The sequence below is a fragment of the Austrofundulus limnaeus genome, unplaced genomic scaffold (genome assembly GCF_001266775.1).
Source record: "Austrofundulus limnaeus strain Quisiro unplaced genomic scaffold, Austrofundulus_limnaeus-1.0 Scaffold143, whole genome shotgun sequence".
In the NCBI taxonomy this organism is placed as follows: Eukaryota; Metazoa; Chordata; class Actinopteri; order Cyprinodontiformes; family Rivulidae; genus Austrofundulus; species Austrofundulus limnaeus.
The window spans coordinates 181,638-188,043 of record NW_013952545.1 but is presented as its reverse complement, the minus strand read 5'-3'; the positions used below and the strand labels follow the sequence as shown (position 1 = coordinate 188,043).

At 39.1% G+C, this 6,406-nt stretch overlaps 1 long non-coding RNA gene across 1 annotated transcript in view; it reads right to left on the bottom strand.

Moving 5' to 3' along the window:
- LOC106523048 (uncharacterized) overlaps positions 1 to 6,406 on the bottom strand; it is a 15,588-nt gene that overhangs the window by 3,224 nt on the left and 5,958 nt on the right. The window contains exons 2-3 of the long non-coding RNA XR_001310851.1: positions 361 to 448; positions 107 to 170 (exon numbers count right to left, since the gene is read on the bottom strand). This is a non-coding gene — a long non-coding RNA (uncharacterized LOC106523048). The remainder of the gene's footprint in view (positions 1 to 106; positions 171 to 360; positions 449 to 6,406) is intronic.

Here is a 6,406-nt window from a genome sequence, read left to right as displayed (position 1 = left end):
CAGTAACTGAACATATTTCATACTCAAATGCATGTATAACAGTTGTATTCTTGTTTAAKAAATATGAATACAAAACATTTGAAGCAAACAAAAAATAAACACTTACTTTAGCGAGCTGAAGTATGACGGCATAGGACGCCTTGAGTGCAGACTCCTGCATGGTTTTGTTTCTGGTAAAAAGTCACTTTTGTTTATGTATGTGTGACGTCAGTAAACTTCTCATATTTAGCTTGGTGCAACATGCTGTAGTGGTGATTTGTATTGCAATCCTTCATGGCAGACAGTGTGTCTAAGCAGACTAAACATATAGAAATTCTGTGTAATAGTACCTCCCATTTCACCTGAAACATGCAATTGTACCTGTCCAGTTTTCTTTCCTCCATTCTTARCCATGGCTGGATGTCTCTTCCTCACTGAGGGCCGCCACTTGCACATCCCTGGTGTAATGCTACAAGGAAGGACAACATACTCATTAAAAAATTTGATGCAMAAATTTGTATTTATTAGTAATTTGCTTAGTTTATACATGCAGTGTAATCTTATTGGATTAGATTTTTCCTTATTAACGTATCTGTGTTCAACTATTTAAGACAATCAATACATAAGTTGTATAATTCTAGTTTAATGTTTGTCTCAGTTTTAATCAGTTATTACTATTGTGTTTTTTAGACTTGGACTTTTGTTTAGAATGTTTTCTCTCATAGGATTTCTCATGCAGGTGTCAAAGTGTAGCTGTGGTGAACTTGAGCTAGATTGGAAATCACAATCACAATTCAAGTGGGTTCGAGACAGGTCGAAGATGCCCGCAATGACTCTGAGTCTATCTCAAGAGAAAAGCTGTCACATACATTTTTTTAAACATCTTCAAAACTTTTGCAACAAACTGTGTGCCTTTCAACACATGAGAGGAAATTGAGAACCTTATGAGAAATTCAGGAGTCTTTCATGAATGCCATTCACTCACTAGTTGCAGCCCTGTGAGATACCACCTTAAAGGGTGAGGGATGGTGGTGGAACGGAGTGGGGAGAACTAAAAAGACTAAAAGAGAAAGAGATAGTTTCTCAGAAACATTACTCAACACTTTTGAAGTATTTGTAAAAACGCTTTTAAAAAAGATAATATTTAACTCGTTATACGACTGAGTACATCTGAACTGCAGCACAGATACAGGAGTTAGTAGAGGGTAAACCAATGAATTAAAATCATAAGGGAAGAGCATACACACAACATGGTCGATAGTGTCAAAAGCGGATGACAGATCTAAAAAAATGAATATTGATCTTTGGAGGGCCTTTGCTCAGGCGACCTGTGGGAGGTCAGGCCTTGTAATTAGACAGGGGAGGTCTAATGCAGGACTGGGTGGGAGCCTGGGGATGAGGAGAAGGTTGGATCTAGGTAATAATAGCACAAAAAAACAGTATTTCGTTTTTTTTCTAAGATCTATTCCAAAATAATTTATTTCGTGTTTTTTTTTTTTAGAATATTCTGGTCATCCTACAGTTTTATCAGTAACTGCGGTGGTATTATTCATCCTTAGCAAAAGTTTAAAAAATTGTGTGCCAGAGGGTTTCTGTGGCAGGAGCTGAAGTAGCAAATGTGAGCTCGCAAAAACATGGATAAGCTGATGTTTATTGGAGCAGACTACCGTTGGATTAGAGTCCACACAACTCCAGGCTACAGACAACGGCACTAACAGGGCCCTGCTTAATGATGGGAGTTAACTTTTGCTGCAAATGTCTGCATATCTGTCTATCTATACGCCAGTGGTGGAAATACACACTTGAATCTAAACAAGAAACACGTGGTGCCTAGATTAACACACCATAGGAYGCAAAGATGAACATATATCTGTAGATGCATTCTAAAGCTTATATTCTACCAAAAATGAACCCTAACAGCTCCACAGCAGTATGGCCTGCATGTAGTCCTGACTTCAGAGCCATATGCTTCTACATGTGCCAACTCTTTATCTGTCTGTGGATAAAGGAGCAGTAGAAACTGAGTGTGGATATAATCCGTGTATCATTGGCTTTATCCACTGCAGAATCACAGCTGATTTAGTGCCCCACAGCTGTTGTAATGGGCCCCTGACACACACACACACACACATACACAATGCACCATGTTGTGCATCCTACCAATGTGCTTTGTCCTCTCTGAGACTTTACTGCCCATCGGTTGACCCTCACTTCAGACGCACATATGCACTCATGTTTATGTTTAGAAAAATAAACCAGTCGGAGCTTATGCACACACACACACACACACAACACACACACACACACACACACACACACACATATGCTCATACACACACATCAGCGTCTATGCGGTTGCCACTGCTTGGGGACGTCTCCTGGTAAGGTGAACTTGGATTGAACCTGCTCTAAACATAAATAACATCCCTCTCTCATCTATCCCTAGCCCCCCCACAGCCCTTCTTCCTACTCTCACTTTTTTCTTCCTCCTTCCTTAGTCCATCTCAGTCGCTCCCTTCCAGTTTTTTCCTCACTTTTTCCCTTGTGAGTGGAGACACAGTTACTGTAAACATCAACACAAATGGATGATGCATACTCAACAGTTCACAACACTCACACACAAACGTAGCCTTGGAAGCACCAAAGGTCATTCCTTGGAGTATCCTTCCTTGCATTCTGCAGCTACACCAAGATTGTCACTTCAAAGGGTCTTTCAAAAGATCTTATGCTTTTGAATCTTTTCTTGACAGTAATGCTTCTAATTTTCTTGTCTTCAAAAATACACAACCAACCTAGTCTCCAATGTCCAGAAACACTATCACTAATAATCTCCTCCTGATGTTTTATGACTATTTCATAAGAAAATTTGCCCTTCCTCCTCTTTATCACAGTTGGTTTGTACGCTCGGTCCTTGCTAGCAATTCCTGTTAACACACAGGAGGTTTATTGATAGACCATTCCCATTAGTGCTGTTTACCTGTCAGGCCTCACTGCACTAATGAGAGAGCTTTAGGAGGGAAAAATGTGTAGGGACGGTTAACCGCTAATGGATGTTTACAGCCTTCCTGGATACTGCCGTGTTTGCTGCCACCTATGCTGGTACCTCTATCATCAGACCTAGACCTGTTCCACCAGCTAATTGGTACAGTGCTGAGGGCCCAGACAGGTCCTATTTGATTAGCAAGGGATAAGGGTGAGAGCGTAGTAAAAATACGAGGTTGGTGTCAAGGGATGGGGTTACCATTTGGGGTTATGGGCCTAATCGATATCCAGTGATCAGAGGCTTTTGAGGGGCTGAGTGCAGACATTGGAGTTAGAGCTAAATGGGGGTTTGAATGGAGAATGTACGAGCGTTGGAACATCAGCCTTACGTCAAAAGGTTCCTTTAGAGCACTATTTATGCTACTGGTGAAGGGTAATTGTGCCATTAGAGCTGTAAGTGATACTAAATGGTGCAGGTATGGTAAAGGAACCTCTGCGTTTAGTGAGCTGGCAGGTAATCTAATATAAATCTCCGATCAGGCTTCCTAATAGCTGGTCTATCCTTGAGAAAATTGCCCATCATCGTTTCAGTAAAAGAGATGAGCTTAAAATATCTGAGACCAAGCGAGTCAATGCGCCACAGTCATTTGATTTGGTCCTGGAAACAGACCACATTTAAATTGATTTTATTTGCAGAATTTCCTTTATTATTAAAGTAAAGATTAATTTAAAAAGAGTGATCATTGGAGCCCAGTTTCCTAATGATATCCAAGGACACTTTTGTAAAAGAACATGCAGAAGAGAGTTCACATTGTACTGAGTTTATGCATTCTATATTGCTCTATGATTGCGCGGTCCCCAGAGAGGAAGATTTTGTGCTTTTATTAAATTATTTCAGAAATCATAAAAGTGCTGGGCTATCTGTGGAAGGGATTTATCTGTTTATTGAATGAGAAGGCTTATGCACTCTTCCTTTTTTCTTTTGTTGTTGTTTTTTGTCTAATCCGTTCATTTGAGCTTGAAAAGTTTCAGACTTTGTCCCAGTAGCAGTACTCTTGTTTGTGACTGAAACTTTTAGAACTATCAAAAGAAAAAAAAAAAGCTTCATAATCATCCTAGTAATATTTACCACACCACATGACAATTATACTTATGAATATTCTGATATATTATAATACAAATATGCACAAAACATTTGAAATATATGTACATTTGGTTATTTAGACGTTAAATTTCTGGTCTAGAGCAGGGGTTCTCAAACCTTTCAGGTCTGGGGATCCCTTACAAGAGCAAAAAATAAAAAAAATTTCCAGGGACCCCCTCATAAACCCCATGCTGTTTTAAAAGATGATTTATTGTCATTTCAACCCCTAAATGTCATGGGAATATGTATATTTATTTTGTTTATTATGTTGGTTTTATTAGTTCATTGTTCTCCATGCATTTTTAAAAATAAAAACCAAATTAACAAATTTAGTGACATTTTTTGAGGACCCCCAAGATACCTCTCACGGACCCCAGTTTAAGAACCTCTGATCTAGACCAATAATTTGCTGGTTGATCTAAATATGTTGATTGGTGATCTTTCAATAATCATATTGTCATTGACCATGATGCATTGCAAAAGGTCTGCTCAGATGGTGTGGAGAGGCTGATTATAGTGATGTCTTCACATGTAAGGTGATAATATAGCAACAACCATAACAATACAGTAGCAAACTGTAAAATTGTAAGAATTTAAAATGTACAGTGCTGAAATGAATCTGATCGTGATGCACTAGTCCAGCCATGTGTCAGATCCTGACTTCTGAGTCCCTGATATGGTTTTTATGTCAGCGTCTGCTTCACTTTTCTTCTTACTGAATAGATTAATTTTGCTAATCCTTTGTTAAAAGTGTCAAACACATGTATCAAAGGCCCTCACCTTCTTCGTGTAATTCACTCACATTTTCTCTTTTTCTCAATTGCTTATCAGCTCTTTTTCTTCACTAATTAAAACCACATGTGAAACAAGAGGATTGCAGACACACACACGCAGGCAGGCCACACACACACACACACACACACACACACACACACACACACACATGCACACAGACAACGAAAGTGAGAGATAGAAATAGTTGGAGCTACAATTACCAGGCAAGCCTCCAGTGTCTCATTGGGTGTCTATTAAGAGGGGGGCCTGGCTCATTGTAATGATGGCAGAGTTTAATTACTTCCACCCGGCGCCTGTTGTAAAACATGCTGATAAATGAGCCAACAGGACGGCACATCATTATTTTTCTATAGTGCCAGACTGTTCGTACATGATGAGAGTAGGAGCGAGTTTCCAATACCTACATGCGCATGAGAGCAAATTTGCTGCACAGAGGAAGAAAAGATATGTGGTGATATGTGAATATCTGTGTGTTTTGTCTAGTTATAACCTTGTGTATCTGATGGATTTGCACATGGCAAGCCAAAACAATAATAACCAGTTCCACCAACCCATGTTTGTGCAAGAATTTCTGGCCACCCATGATTTCGACACAGTAAAAACGGGTGTAGAGCACAGGGCTGTTGCTGAGCTTCGAATATAATATTGCAACTAAGTTGTCACTGTGCACAGCTTACAAACAAATATACATATTCATAGTCATTAATTCTACAAGTTTTTTTAGAAGGGGGACATGTGTGGACCTTCTCTGATTAATTATGTTCCTCCCCTAACATTATTAAATCGCTGAGGCAAATATCCCCCATACAATAAATCCCCTTGGCCCATGATTAATCAAAAGGCACACAAACCTGAGACTGGTGGCATGCAGGTAGCGTTACGGTGCTAAATCATCTTTATTGCACAATGAGCAGGTTTATGTATGTGCTCAGGATCCAGTGTTACTGTTGAGTGTATGTTTGGTCCTTGGTCAGCCACCTCTGGATCAAAGATGTGAACCTTTGGGTCATTGATTTACCAACTTGACCAGGGCATAAAGGTGAACAAGATGGTAGCAATATAGACTCTGAGGAGGTGCACTRATTAAAAGGACTTTGTATGTCCATCAGCAAGTATACTAGTTAAAACCAAATCCAGGATATCATGTGTGTTGTTACCAAGGAGGTCCTATAAAACATCTGGAGTGCACAAAGACCATGTGACCGTGTGATCGTCTGGAGAAGCTAAAGGCTAACTCTAAATGGCAAGAGTCTGGATTTCCCATTGCTGTACATGTTGACAACAGAGAAGAAAAAAAAGGACTGACGATGTAGAAATCATTAAAACTATTAATAATAATATTAATCCAATTATTATTAATATTTTACAGTTCATATAATCTATCTAATGTTTTAAATATTGTCAGAAAACCTGTTTGTTATGATTTATTAACAGAAGATAAACAGAAAAACGTCTCATTTTACAAAGCAAGTCAGCAGATTTGATCTTATTTAGCTTAATGTGATC